The 16,692-nt window shown below is 41.9% G+C and overlaps 2 pseudogenes; both read right to left on the bottom strand.

Moving 5' to 3' along the window:
- Positions 1-4,568: 4,568 nt before the first annotated feature.
- LOC139459273 (BTB/POZ domain-containing protein 6-like) lies at positions 4,569-8,062 on the bottom strand (annotated as a pseudogene).
- A 4,648-nt stretch (positions 8,063-12,710) lies between these two features.
- On the bottom strand, positions 12,711-15,006 carry LOC139459272 (BTB/POZ domain-containing protein 6-like; annotated as a pseudogene).
- Between the last annotated feature and the right edge of the window lie 1,686 nt (positions 15,007-16,692).

The following is a 16,692-nucleotide window of genomic DNA, read 5'->3' as shown; positions in this document are numbered from 1 at the left end:
GATCTCGTCTGGGATTATAACCACAGACTTCACAGATCATTGAATGAACGATCACCCTCAGACATAAACATCACTATTGAAAATGTAATATGGAAAGAACAATAAATTGATTTTCTGAAAAAACATGAAATTATCAAGAAAGATAAGAGACCCAGGAAGAAATCGTTTACGTTGAAAGTTGGAGATCAAGTCAGACCATCCCATTTAAGGTTTGCATTTCAGGAGAAATGGACTAAAGAAATCTTTTTGTGAGAAGGCATTATTATAGAGACGGTATTCCTGTCTACCAGTTGAAAGATATGGCAGAGGATCCGATAAAGGGGAGTCTTTATGAGAATGAACTTCAGAAAGTAAATAAGCCTACTGGCACTATCTGGCTGTGGAGAAAGTCTTGAAGAAAAGGAAACGAGTTGGTTTAAAGGAGGTGCTGGTGAAATGGATGGGAAATTCCAAGAAGTTTAACAGCTGAATCCCAGAGGCTGATATACAGAGTATATAAAGCTCATCCTCTTATTCTAGTGTCAGTTGCATGCCAGTTGTCATGGAGTCCACATCGTGTCCAGAGTGTGAGAAACTGTTCTCTTGACCCCTCCTCCCCCTTCTCCTCACGCCCCTCCTCCTCAGGAAAACTACCACCCTCCTCCCCCATCGCATCAGAGCCCACATGTTCACTTCATATTTACCATTCCTGGTAATGCTGTCTCAGTGGGTCCATCCGGTTGTGGCAACTCTATGTTTGTCTATTACTGAGTGCAGAGAAGACTCATCAATCCAGTACCTAACAATATCATATGGTGTTACACTGGGTGGCAACCTCTATACGACACCATCTCCAAAACCATGTCCTATGTCAAATTTGTCACAGGGATTCCTTACAACATACAAGATGAAAATTATTTAGATTCACATAATAATAACATGATGGTTTTAGATGACTTAATGTCTGAGGCTAAAGATGATAAACGCATCTCACAACTGTTTACCCGAACCTCTCACCATAAGAATGTTATCATCTTTCTACTATTGCAAAACCTGTTTCCCAGAGGCAAGGAGTTGCGTGACATTGCTTCGAACTCTCATTATGTAACACTGTTCAATTCCCCCGTGGACAGACATCAAGTCCAGTTTGCCAGGTGCATCTATCCCAACAACACTGACCGCTTTATGTCAGTGTAGGAGTCAGCTGTTCAGAAACCATATGGTAATCTGACCATAGACTTCCAACCTACCACCTCGGAATCAGAGAGACTCCAACCTAATGTACTTGACATGGTCAACGCCTCACAGCCTATAAAAGAGGAGGTTAGCAAGCAGTCATATCATTTCCTGCTGGGCACCAGAAGAGAATACATCTCAGAAGAGACTGCTCTAGTGGACAGTGGATCCGAGGACAGTGACATAACAATGCTTTCCTTGCGACGAGTGTGGCATTGTGCTTACAAAAAAAACAACCTCGACCTCCAAGGTCATGTGAGAAACTGGTGCCCTAAGAATGTTAGGGAGCCCTAAAGTTGATACAGCCGATGACAACAGTGATGACCTAGGTTCTGTTGCAAGTTCTAAAGTCACTGAAGCTGATAAAGAGAGAGAGGTGAAAGGGTTGGAATACACGTGGGAACAGACTTTGAAAGTGTGTAAGAAAGACATATTCAAGAAGAGAGATGAATATGAACAAGATGGAAGGAGTGATAGGTGGATTGAGAACAAACTTAAAAAATGTTGGGAAGCGACATTTCTAGAGCGACTGTCAAGAGCCATTTGATATATTAGCTACTCTGGGTATGGTGCCTACTTCAAGCCTATCCTCGATAAAAAGAGAACCTTGGATCCAAACACAGATCCCGAAAAAATGGATTCTAAAATCAGGCAGTGGATGAAAGCCGTGGTCAAAGACATCTTGTCTCATGTAGAGATGTCTGAGGCTGACGATCTAGAGCGTTGACATTGAATGCATTTGCAACGACCTGTGCACTCTGGGCTGCTTGCAGTCATCTGATCGCTTGTTGTCTCTCAGTTCCTGATAATCTTGACATGGCTGATGAATCGAAATAACGAAAGCCAGCTTAACAGTTTTGGGTGTCTTTTATACCCATACCATCCACGATATGCACGTGCATCATGTTTTTGACAAGTCTTTTCCGCAACTGAGTCCCATTGCACTTTTGTAGGCTGCGTTTGGGCAAAGCACTCCATTTTAAATTCAATTGTTAAATGGACTTTAAGGCAACAAAAAGAAGCAGTAGAACGTTAAATGAGTTTATTGACCACAGAACATGTAACTGCCAGTGTCTGTTAAGTTTTATCAGTATGTCAGAAGTGACGTTTCTTTTGCCTTTCAGTGTATATTTCTAGCTCAAGTGGGTAAATCTGTGAAAGGGAATGAGCTACTTGACAATTATTGAGCAATACCAGGTCATCAATATACCTGAATCTTACCAACTTCTTGGCCAAATTGCCGTCTTTAGATTTTGCCAATCACAGCAGATAATCTGACTCGTATGCATAAAGAAACAGACCAATAACGAGGGCAGCACACTAATAGTGCCCATGAGGATGCCCACTTCTTGCCTAAATGTTGTATCACTACATTTGACAATCATGTTATCAAATGAGTGAGTGTGTTGGGTTTAACACCGCTTTTAACAGTATTCCAGTTATATCATGACGTGTCAGCTTAATGTGGGAGGAAAGCCCAAAGTGATGCAGGTCTCAGACGTTTACCACTTCGGTGAAACCCACGAGCACGGGTGTGGTGCTGACAAATCTAGAAACATAATTGGGGCGAACCGGGATTCGAACCCACAATCATAGGTGTCTGGCGTGCCCAAGGGAGGCAACTCTGCACAGCGAATCGCGGCGCCTTAGACGACTGGGCCACCCGTGCCCCCTGTTATCAAATGAGGAAGTCCAGCTTTCCTCATACTGTTTTATCAGTAAACTTTGGATGACATTTGCTTTCTTTTTTGACAAATTACCATAAACCTTTGAGTATAGGGATGTAACCAGTTTAGTAACCAGCTGAAAAAACACAAATAACTGTTTGATTGGTATTCAAGAAGTCGGCAAATAAGTTAGTAAAACGTACAACTTTATGGATAACAACTTCTGGTTTATTTTCAATTTAATGGGAATTGTTATCCAAACAGTTGTTTCTTTTTCTTACTGAAAAATCAAATGTTTTGACATAACTGAACTTTCTGAGATTGCGAAAATTTTAAGCGAATACTTTGAGTTTTCGCAAATCAATTACACTAGTCTTTAAAACGTTTTGTGAATATAAAGAAGACAATTCCTAGATTGTATTAAGGATTATGGTTAATCTTTGAGTCAGACATTTGGTGGTACATTTGCTGGAACCAGTGACATATATCTCTTTGCACGGATTGTTATTGAGCTTTTGAATTCAGTACAAAAGAGGAATGGACATGTCTGTGTTGTAGTAGTATGATAAGTCTTGGCAGCCACAAGTAGAGATATTTACATCAGTACTACCAAGTCCACGTTATGAACCACGCTCCTATAATTAACACCTTGGGTGGGATTGTGTTCGTAAAGGAAAATGGTGGTTCCTGAAATGTGAAAAATCGTTTGACATTGAGGGAAACTAAATGTTTCTGAGAATGTTACTTAAGTTTAAAGCATAAATTGTTTGCAAATTTTAAATTAGTGAGTTTGTTTGATTTTAGGCCGCTTTTAGAAATATTCCAGCAATATCACGACGGGGGGACACCAGAAATGGGCTTCACAAAATTTTAAATTAAGGAACATGAGGTCGTTTTCTGATTTAGTGGAGTCTGTTTCTGGTTGTTTGGACAAACGTTTCAAAGCAATATCAAGATCTTTGCTCTTAAGGTAATACTCTTTTGCAGGGCATTATAATTTGCAGAAGCCTGAGGTCTTCCATTAACTGCCCGACGGTGTTACCTAACAACGGGCGTAATATATATATAATGGCCCGTCGTTAAGTAATATGAGGACATTATCAAGTTACAGTGGCCCGCTTATTTCTTATAACATGTGGGCGTTTTTATGATAATTCTATTCATTTTAGCCATAATGCCAGTTGAACCATCCGTCAGCAAAAATTGCTGATACGAGTTGGAAATCTTTCAACGACACATAGTATAGTCTTGTTCTTACTTTGTGCAGTCCCTGGTGCAGGGATAACAAATCTTTCAAATCAATGGTATCATTGACCTTCATCCTTTCTGGTAACCATGGATGCGGGCTGTTCTGTCTCTGGGTTGAAAGACTGGTTAGAATGACTGTCAACGCCAAAGTCATGTCAAAAGGATGTATTCGACCCCCGGCTCGTATGATACAATATAAGTTAACAGTTAAGTTCATCTAAGATTTACTAGACGACCAACCATGGTGCATGTGGAAGGCAAGGCTGTGCGAAGAGACACAAACGAATGTTAGCAAAGTAACTTGCCAGGATAAACCTTTGTCTCAGCATTCTATACGTACGCACGCACGCACGCACGCACGCACGCACGCACGCACGCAGACACACAGGCACGCAGACACACACACACACACACATATATATTCTTTAACACGGGCAAGTAGACGGATTAAATGTGAAAACAATTAAAATATATCATGACATTCTTATGAATCTGGTAAGGATTTTGACACTTTTATTTTTACATGTAGCTATGACTCCAGCAGCCTATGATGTCTATGATCTGAGACTGAATATCAGGCCAGGTATCTGTCCCTCGCGCAGTGATGTGCCTGTATCACTCATTGGAGAGGGTCGAAAGGTGAACTGTACTCCATCGACTTTTACTGTATCTTTTCCTCCCCAACCACGGGCAGTGGCAGGTCCCTCCATGTCCACACACAGAGTATAGGTCGCACCTGCTGTTAGAGAAACAGACGAGGGAAACAGGACGTTACTCCGTTGTCTACCTCCGTGAAGCTCCAAACTGGCATTCCGTACCGGTTCAGCGATGACCATATTATTGGGTCCATACACTCTGATACTTAATGTGTACTCTTCAGTTCTTAATCTTCCTCCATACAACTGACATCCCTGAAGATGAATGTCCCAACTGGGGGAAAAGGAGACGGCATGTCGTCCTGGTTTTGTGACACGCGTCTCATAATATTGCAACCTGCTGACATATTTGAAGGATGTCGTGACATTTCTACAAAACTCGTAAGCCACTCGTTTCTGGTCCATTATGCGTTCTCTCTCCTCCTGTGTCAGCATTCCAGAAGGACCTACAACGTGTGCCAGATACTTAAGGGGCATGCTGGTAAACCGGATCTCATACCTCATATCTCCCAGAAGTCTCCGTCTGTTCTCAGACGTGTCACTCACACCTTCCTTCCGGCATCTTTCCTTTGTCAAAGACATAGCTGCTTCAAATAGGTCTTCCTCTTTCACTTTCCGATTGTTTGACTTGAGGAACATTTCCAGACAATCAGGGCAAAACCCCGGAGACATGACGACTCTTTTCCCTCCTTCTGTCAGGATTTTAAGGGCCTTCTGTTCCAGGTCCAGCTCCCCAAAACCATGGCACTGCTCCAGAATCTGGCAGACATTGTCTTCTGACAGGGACTTTACCAGGAACGTCACACAAAGATTGAACAATGAATCAAGGGAATATTTCCTGGAGGTGTACATTAATCCTGTGACTGTTTCAGCGTTGACATTTGTCTTGTCTGTGTATACATACCTATAATAGAGTGAAGTAAACATGTGTTGAAAAGATTTCATTTCTTATTTGAATTTCAATCATAAATATAGTAGTTGGTTTATGAGATAAACGTGCTCGACTTCTCAGGCATAAATGGTTGCATCTACTGGTAGCAACTAACTTACATAATACACAATTTTTTGTTTATGTGATCAAGGCGTCATATACCATCATATACTACCAGAATATTAAATATGATGAGTGTGATAAATGCCTTGCTCATCACTCCATTCAACATAGGCTGATCCTTGAGGCAAAATTGGAGAAACCAGTTGTATAAAGTATGTACACCCGCGAAGATCCTGATTAAACCAGGTCTTCAGCAACCCATGCTTGCGACAGGCGGGAACAGGTGGTCAGGCTCGCTGACTTGGTTGATGCATGCCATCGTATCCAAATTGCGCTGATGCTCATGATGTCAGTCACTGGAGTGTCTGGTCCAGACTCGATTATTTACAGACCGCCGTCATATAGCTCGAATATTGCTGAGTGCGGCGTTAAACAACAAACAAACATATAAAGTGTTTATAAAAGTATACATACACGTATATATCAATCACTTGCTCGGTCAAATACATCTGTACTGAACATATATTGCACTATGGATATTGATATTGATTACTTATCAAAACTGTTAGATTAATCTAACCTCAAGAACTCTTTGAAGATGTCTGTCTCAATGTCAGGGATGGTTACCTCCCCTGTCTCCGCCAGGGGGCCACAGAACATGGCATTGAAGACACAGCTGCGGCTGACGAGAACGTAGCGGTGAGCTCGGACCACCTGTTTCTCAGATCCTACACGGAAGGTGACGTCACTTAAGTCTTCCTTGTTGAGCATGCGCAGATTACACTCTGTGACAGTCTTCCCTGACTGCCAGTTGTCGACATATCCAGATTCCCGGCTCTCACTGGACATCATGTAGCTTGGAACAGAAAACACAAGAATATATAGATTATGGAGAATATTGACAATGGTTCTCATTAGAGCAATGCAAACAAATTATTTTACACCTTTATCGATTGTGTAAAGTACATAAAAAATCGGTCATTGGTCAGTTAATAAAAATATTCAGCTCCATGTGTTGGTGGAGACATATAAAAGGTACAGTAAAGTACGGTTATAACGAACTCAAGGGAACTACTAATTTTAGTTCGTTATAACCGTAGTTCGTTATAAGGATATATACAGCATAACTACAGCAAATAGCCGGGACCAAAAAAGTAAGTTCGTTATATCCGTCAGTTCGTTATAAGGGTGTTCGTTATAACCGTAGTTTACTGTATATATTTTTATTTACTGACCAATAAGGCATGAGTGTCATACTTCACGATCCCAACCCCAACACACATTTCACCAAATTTACAGCCAACTTTTTTCAGTATTTAGCCTAGTGGTTAATGTGTTCGTTCGTCACGCCGAAGACCCGGGTTCGATTGCTGACATAGGTACAATATGTGAGGCCCATTTCTGGTGTCCCCCGCCGTGTTATTGCTGGAATATTGCTAAAAGCGGCGTAAAACCATACTCACTCACTCAGGTAACTTAAGCTTGTCTACTAGTCACAATTGAAGACATTAAGCTTTTATTAAAGTAACTGTTATGTATTTTTTTAAAATCGAAATGACCTTATATCACTGTTTTAATAAACAATAAGGGTGTCTCTGTGCATTCTGCTGAGCTAGACACCTGGAGGATCCGCGTTTCGTGAAAACCGAGATTCATGCTGATTATTAGCCGTGGTCAATACGCCTAGTAGGCCCCACCATCGTGTTCACCATGTATGTTAAAGTGCCACCTCGTGTTGACACCGAAATAAGCATGAAATACTCATATCCCCCACAAACATGACATGTCTGCAAGTCAAGAAATACTGTAAGGTTTTCAAGATCTGCTCGGGAAACGACCACTACCGCCATTTTCAGTCTAGGTCAAAGTCGTTCCTATGGAAACTCGAAAATATTTTTAAAAATTCAAAACTATCAAAGGGCACCAGTTCACACTAGACCTATCAATGTGCCAGGTTTGGTTCATATATCTGTAATGTTTTTTTTAGTTCTGCTCCGGAAACGAACTGTGACGGACGGACCCATTCCAATATCCCCATTCCACTTCGTGGCGGGGGATAATAGTGTTAAGAGTGTCGTAAAACACAAGTATTGATGATGTTTACTTGAAACAACATAGAATACAATTACTTACTGTACACAAGAAGCCATACGATGTTCTTCATTATCTGTTTCCAATGTCACATCCATCACCTTACTGTCACGGGTCATCCATGCCTGTATCATCATTTCCTAACATGCCCCACACTCCAACTCTTTGTACACTACAACTACAAGCGACATAACCCTATTTCCATAATCATAAGAAGTTTCTGCTATTAGCAGAGCCCATTGTACGATTCCGACTACCAGTGAAAGATACACTCAATATTGTTCAAATATGTTCTGTACATATTAGCGTTTACTGATATAATAGTTCACTGAATATAAATGGAATTAAAATATTCTAAAGTTTCCATTACCTTTCGTATATCTTCAAGCAATTAAATCTTGTAGACGTTTAAGCGTCAGACTGAACACTGACAGCTACATGACAGGCTATAGTGACGTAAGATGGACGTATCCATCAAACCCATCGAGCTCGGTGACCTCTATTGTCCAGAGACCGCAGGACATAGCCGTAAAAGTTATAATGATGTAATCGTAGCATCATTACCTAGTGACGTATCGTCGGTCAGTCTTTAGATCAAGACAATGCACAATTCACTGACTGTGGAATCACTCAATGGGCAATTGGAGGATGAATTTCATGTTTTGTTTATATCTTCAAAATATTCTTCTGTCAGAAACCACTATTTGCCTTTGTTATCCAATGTCCATCATGATAATCACAGTTTATGTAATCTACTCAACTCCAAAAATATCGACATTGTAAAGGCTTTGGCCTTATACTTAAATCATGTTTTTAATGTGAAATAAGACTACTTGTATTTATTTTCCTGACTTCACGTGACGCAGCAACTATTGTAATTGTAATTGTACTCTAGGCCACATGGCCCAAAATACTGAATAAAGAATCTTGAATCTTGAATCTTGAATCACTCAATGTCAAAACATACGAAGGCGATTACTATAAATGTCCAGCATCTCCACTTGTCAGTACACACCACTTGGCCAAAAGCTTGATTATATCACTATTAAATATGACGCTCTTTGAAATCGTCGTAGAAAGAGCATGCTTGATTGTACACCTCAACCGTTCTGCAATGTAGACACCAAAGGCTGCAGCCAGGTCCCTGTTACCCACGGTACATGAAACACACTGTAGTGACATTTGAACAGTTAATATCTTACCTTTGAGTACCTTTGAGCACCTTGGAACAGCTTGAAACACCTTGGAACACCTTGGAAAACGGTGAACGCCGGGTGTGATCGATGTCCCCTGTAATTCTAGTTAAACATCTTCCGCATTCACTATCTGTATATGTCCGTGTCATGTGATGATAACAGGGGACAACTCTCGTCATGCTCTATCTCCCGATACGGCTGTAGGGTCACGAAGCCTTTGAGTTACAGTATTCGTTGTCCTTGCCAAATATCTGGGTTCGATCCCCTACATTGGTGCAATGTGTGAAGTACGCTGATCGGAGTTTTGCCAAACTCGGCTCATAACCTCATTCTCTCATTTACTATATCTTGTTCTGTTTTTGTACGAGACTGACTCTGTCCAAATTATGTTTAGCTTTAGAGGTGAACACTGTGAGTAGGAGAAGGTCCACATCGGAACATGTTTGGAGCCACATGTGGATACCTATAATGGATGAGTGGCTCCAATTGGGTATGTGTGTATTTGAGCATTCGGACCCAGAACGCCGAGATTTGTCTTAACATCAGTGAGTGAGTATGGTTTTACGCCGCTTTAAACAATATTCCAGCAACATCACGGCGGGGGACACCAGAAATGGGCTTCACACATTGTACCCATGTCGGGAATCGAACCCGGGTCTTCAGCGTGACGAGCGAACGCTTTAACCAGTAGGCTACCCGACCGCCCCTTGTCTTAACATCAAGCACACATAGTGTGATCTGGAGCATGTTGTGGTTAAATCAGGTGCTGGTTATGTAATAGTTGTATATTTACTATAAACCTAATATGAGTGAGTGAATGAGAATGGTTTTACGCCGCTTTTAACAATATTCCATCAATAGGGACCCCAGAAATGGGGTTGATACATTGTATCCATGTGGGGAATCGAACCCGGGTTTTCGGCGTGACGAGCGAATGCTTTAACCTCTGGGCTACCCCAACGTCCAAACCTTACATGAAGTCAGAGATGATGGGTAATATGATCGGTATTTGAGTCTGATGACAAGCATGGGTCACTGTGGGCGTATACTTTCGACACCATTTAAACGTCCATTGTGGCCACCCGATCCCTACTGAGTCTGTCCTGGTGACAAGCATGTATCACTGCGGGCGTATACTTTCGACACCATTTAAACGTCCATTGTGGCCACCGATCTCTACTGAGTCTGTCCTGGTGACAAGCATGGGTACTGTGGGCGTATACTGTCGACACCATTTAAACGTCCATTGTGGCCACTCGATCTCTACTGAGTCTGTCCTGGTGACAAGCATGTGTCACTGTGGGCGTATACTGTCGACACCATTTAAACATCCATTGTGGCCACCCGATCCCTACTGAGTCTGTCCTGGTGACAGGCATGGGTCACTGTGGGCGTATACTGTCGACACAACGTACAATATGGAGGATGAAGCTTCGTGTACGCGAACAGCGGTATACAATTGTAATATATTTTAAACAGGTATCAGGTTGTTAAAATGTATTAGACTATAAACCGAATACGAAGTCAAAGATGATGGAACGTCAACTCTTCACCACTGAATTTCACATTGTTCATGTGCCAAGTTTACCACAGATTCTTCCCCAGTGGCCGTACTGGTGACAAGCATGAATCACTGGGGGCGTATGCTGTCGACACAATTTAAACGTCCGTTTTGGCCACTTACACAAAACATTCATTGTAACACAGACTAGATGATCCATGCACTTCACAAAACATGCACCAGACCGTGTAGCTTGGCAACACAGACTAGATGATCCTTTCACTTTACATAATATGAACCAGATCGTGTAGCTTGGCAACACAGACTAGATGATCCACACACTTTACATAACATGGACCAGATCGCGTAGGAAGGCAACACAGACTAGATGATCCTTTCACTTTACATAACATGGACCAGATCGTGTAGCTTGGCAACACAGACTAGATGATCCTTGCACTGTACATAACATGAACCAGATCGTGAAGCTTGGCAACACAGACTAGATGATCCATGCACTTTACATAACATGAACCAGACCGTGTAGCTTGGCAACATAGACTAGATGATCCATGCACTTTACATAACATGCACCGGATCGAGTAGCTTGGCAACACAGACTAGATGATCCATGCACTTTACATAACATGCACCGGATCGTGTAGGTAGGCAACACAGACTAGATGATCCATGCACTTTACATAACATGCACCGGATCGAGTAGCTTGGCAACACAGACTAGATGATCCATGCACTTTACATAACATGCACCGGATCGTGTAGGTAGGCAACACAGACTAGATGATCCATGCACTTTACATAACATGGACCAGATCGCGTAGGAAGGCAACACCGACCAGATGATCCATGCACTTTACATAACATGGACCAGATCGCGTAGCTTGGCAACACAGACTAGATGATCCATGCACTTTACATAACATGGACCAGATCGCGTAGGTAGGCAACACCGACCAGATGATCCATGCACTTTACATAACATGGACCAGATCGTGTAGCTAGGCAAAACATACTAGATGATCAATGTGCTTTACATATAACGTTATATGTACCAGACCTTCTAGCTAGTCAGCAAATCCTACTATCAAGGTACTTTAAATACGTTACCAGTTCGCGTAGCTAGGCAATGGTGGCTAGATCATAGACGGACTTTGCACCAGATGCATCAGATCGTGTAGCTGGGCAACACATTAATGCATCAGATGAACATATTTTGGTTGTAATATGCGCTTTATTGAACTGAGCTAATATCTGAGAAACAAAACAATAAAGACATAAGAACAAACTCATATAAATTCTGTAAAAGTGATGACCAACTTCTGTATTACAATTGTAGCAATGTCTCGCAGTAGACTTTGACACCGATATGAAGAAAGTGACATGGTAATGATACAGAGAGCACATACATGCATATACAGTAAACTACGGTTATAACGAACACGCTTATAACGAACTGGCGGATATAACGAACTGGGTTCTAAGTCCCTGCAATTTGCTGTATATATGCTTATAACGAATTACGGTTATAACGAACTAGAATTTGTGGTCCCTTTGAGTTCGCTATAACCGTAGTTTACTGTACAGGCAACATTAACGAGATTATAATAAACAAGTACACATTCGTCTTGAATAACAACAGAGGGCTGATTAATAGGGTGACTAATCATTGGGTATAAAAACTCTTTTGCAACACATATTAACATAAGGAATATATACATTGCTTATCAGATTGACTGTAGTTGTTAAACTGAGCGCACTTGCAATAGATTTAACACTACGACTTTCAACGAACCAGTCCGGGCGTTTGTTGTCGAAGAGAATAGAAGTAATCTATCACTGAACACATTTTCTTTGTTTAACGCCGCACTTAGCGGTATTACAGCTATATGATGGCGGTCTGTAAATAATCGGGTCTGGACCAGATAATCCAGTGATTGATATCATGAGCATCATTCCGTAATTGGGATACAATGACCTGACCTTCCGAAACTGTTAGTCGCCTCTTACGACAAGCATGTGTTGTTGAAGACCTACCCTTGATCTTCACGGGTCCACTGAAAACAAAACCACATCTTAGATATAAGCATAGTTCAGCCGCAATGTCCTGATCAATACCAAGGGGAAGTATAATTTTAAAACACACACAACAAAGCACACGTGCATTTATGGTTTCACGTGCCCTACAAACGGTGAGTAACCAAAACGACCTTCACCCTTCATTACGTCACTACAGACTTGCACTACAGCCTCAGGCATCAATCCAACCACGCACAATACATTATGCTGTTGACGTCAGTATGTAAGATACCTCAAAGGCAAATAGACCTACGGGTTATATCTACAAATCTTAAGAACATTTATTTCGAAGCAAATATCAGCAGTCACCTCCTTGTCCTCTCATGTATTCTGAAAGGTGCAAACAACCATGTTGTATAAGTGGGAATTGTTTTTGTGTTGATTTACTCCCTGTACTACACAGATATAACGTAGTCTACATCACCTGTGAGTTCAAGCCAGATGTCACTGACTGTCAGATGGAATTTAATGGGATTAAATCTGTTAATATGATCATATGGAAGATGATCTGGTTTGCTTGAAATAAAATTCTCATATATCATCGCCATAGCAGTCAGCGAAACACACCTGATACACCAGTACTGCCTATGGCGGCGGGAAACTGTACAATAAACCAGGTATCTGTCCTTGACGTGTCGATGTGTTTGTAGTAGACATTGGAGAGTCTTTAAATGTGAACTGTATCCCATCCACTGTTACTGTATCCTTTCCTCCCTCACCTGAGTAAGTTGCAGGTCCCCTCATGTCCACACACAGAGTGTAGGTCGCACCTGCTGTGAGGGAAATAAACCTGGGAAACAGGACGTCATTCAGCTCGAACCCGCCTTGAAGCGTCATCTTTGTGTTCACGAAAGGTTCATCAATCGCCACGTTATTGGCGTCATACACTCTGATCGTCAGTGTATACTCTGCATCTCCACCCCAACTACTATACAGCGCACACCCCAGTAGGAGAATGCTCCGACTAGGTGAGAAGGAGATAGCACTTATCCCACTTCTCAAACTACATCCCGAAACATGTAAGACGTAAACCTAGTCACTCGTTTACAGGATGCCTTCAGTTTCCAACCAATAGGATTTCTCTGTGAATGTTTAAATGGAGATATGTCAACAGATGTGTCTACGGTTCTCTCAATTATTCGCGTTCTCTCATCCTTTGTCGCCACCCCAGATGGGCCGACAACCTTCACCAGATACTCCAGGGGGATGCTGGTAAACCGGATCTCATACCTCATCTCTCCCAGGAGTCTCCGTATGTTCTCAGGCGTGTCACCCACACCTCTGTTCCGGCATCTTTCCTTTGTCCAGGACAGCACTGCGTCAAATACGTCTTCCTCTTTCAAATATAAAACATCTGACCTAACAAACTTATTCATACAATCCGAGTAAAGGTTTCACAAAGCCGGGAGATTGGATGACTTCCTTCCCTCCTTGAGTAAGAATCTCCAGGGCCTTCTGTTCCACGTCCAGACCCCCGTAACATGACACTCCTCCAGCATCTGACAGACATTGTCTTCTGACAGGGACTGTTCTAGGAACGTTACACACAGATTGAACAATGTATTCAGAGAATATTTCCTGGAGGTGTACATTAATTCTGTGACTGTTTCAGCATCGATAGTGGCCTTGTCTGTGTACACATACCTACAGTAACAAGTAAGAAAAAGGACAGGAAAAATATAAATAATCTTTTTTATTTTATAATTTTGTCAGCGTAATTCAAATCATAGCAGCATACTAAAATTGAGTTATATCTTTTACTTGTCGACTTGTTGTGGACAACAACTATGGTATATAGTATCTAGAGGGAGTACAACATTATATTCCTTCTTTTCACTAGCTAGACCAGGGAAGCATATATAATGCATCAAAACCTCACTACCCTGTAGCACATACTTTATGTAGGGTATTTTGACTTCATGCTGTTAGTGAATGTACGAAATCAACCTTAACAAACATAATACCTGTCTTCACAGCATTTTCGAAACATTGATATAAAAAAGCAGATAAAGAATACGTAAGGTGTTATCTTGATTTGTGTATAAATTAATCTACCGCTTGATTAATCTCACCTTAAGAACTCTTTGAAGATGTCTGCCTCAATGTCGGGGATGGTTACCTCACCTGTCTCCGCCAGGGGGCCACAGAACATGGCATGGAAGACACAGCTGCGACTGACAAGAACGTAGCGGTGAGCTCGGACCACCTGTTTCTCAGTTCCCACACGGAAGGTGACGTCACTTAAGTCTTCCGTGTCGAGCATGCGCAGATTACACTCTGTGACAGTCTTCCCACCCTGCCAGTTGTCGACTTATCCAGATTTGGGGCTCTCACCAGACATCTTGTAGCTTGGAACAGACAAGACATAAATACATACATATTATAGAATATATAGATGATATAGAATATATGGACAGTAGCCCTCATTAAATCAGTATTGAAATTCACTTAACAATTCATTGTTTTCATTAACGTTTGATTTAGTGAGTATGGTGTTACGCTGCTTTTAGCAATATTCCAGCAATATCACAGCGGGAGACACGAGAAATAAGCTTCACACATTGTACCAATCTGAGTATCGAACCTGATCTTCGAACGAACTGACTAACGAACGCTTTAACCACTAGGCTGCACCACCGCCCCAAATAACATAGGGGCATTCTGGGCCAAATTTGTTTGTTTACAAATAGCTCACATTGTTTTCGTAGCATTAGCCTGAGAGAGATGTGTTTACACATATTGAGGTATGACCTGTAATAGGTATCTCACAAAGAAATGTCATTCGGTTGAACAGTATGAAATTAATTTCTCTTGAAGGTAAAGCCAGTTATAAAAGGATGTTATTCAAAGTAGATGGCACTATCAGAAGCGGCATATATAGAAATTGTACAGCCCAGATAACGTGTTTACCAAATCTCTAAAATCCACATATCCAGCTTTCAATAAATGGTTAAAACCCATATAACTCAACCCTGTCTCCTAGGACTAAAGATACAACTTTACTGTTAGACCAGTGGGGATTCCGGGTAAGAATATAGATTGCCATCAGCTCGTCGTGAGAGGCAACTAACTATAGCTGCAATATAGCCGAGTAATCAAACTAAAACAAAACAAAAATATAATTATAAAAACTGTATTTCCAAATGCATATATATCACTTGCAACTTCATGAACTCGTTCGAAAGGCAAATTGAACTTTTGAGGTCAGATGTCCTGTTTTTATTACCATCGACAAAGGTCCATACAAATATGATGGTCAGTGTTAGAACTGAGGTGAACTGATCCCTTGATATTGAGCGAAATCAGCAAGTATCCGGTAGCCCATAAAAGTCATGCTTCACAATCACAGCGGGGACAACCACATGACAACAAACCTTACAGCCAACCCTTACTCGTGAAGATCGGGGGTAGAATACGTCTTCAGCAGCCCATGCTTCTCGTAAAAGGTGACTATGCTAGTCGTAAGAGCCGTCAACGGGATCGGCTGGTCAGGTTAGTAGTATATAATGGGTCGCCAGAAGGTCATTTTGGTTGAGGGAGGTTGAGGGAAAATAGGGAAGGTGATTGGCTGATCCAAGTCACGTGATCAGATAAGATGACTCATGGATCAACAGCGCGCCGGGAAGGGGGGGGGGGGGGGGATGAAAGGTGTGTGTTTATAAGGCAGAAAAGAATTCATAAGAAAACAAAAGTAAAGGGTTATGAATAGAGCTATGTGTATAGCGTGCTGGCCTAAGTAGAGTGAGTGAGTGAGTGAGTTGGGTTTAACGCCGCTTTTAACAGTATTCCAGTTATATCGCGGCGTGTCAGCTTAATGTGGGAGGAAAGCCCGAAGTGATGCAGGTCTCAGACGTTTACCACTTCGGTGAAACCCACGAGCACGGGTATGGTGCTGACAAACCTAGAAACATAATCGGGGCGAACCGGGATTCGAACCCACAATCATAGGTTTCTGGCGTGTCCAGGGGACGCAACTCTGCACAGCGAATCGCGGCGCCTTAGACGACTGGGCCACCCGTGCCCCCCC

The sequence above is a fragment of the Haliotis cracherodii genome, unplaced genomic scaffold, assembly GCF_022045235.1.
Source record: "Haliotis cracherodii isolate W230 unplaced genomic scaffold, xgHalCrac1.p SCAF_13, whole genome shotgun sequence".
NCBI classification, from domain to species: domain Eukaryota; kingdom Metazoa; phylum Mollusca; class Gastropoda; order Lepetellida; family Haliotidae; genus Haliotis; species Haliotis cracherodii.
Note: the sequence above shows the minus strand (reverse complement) of the source record. Positions and strands in the feature narration are given on the sequence as shown.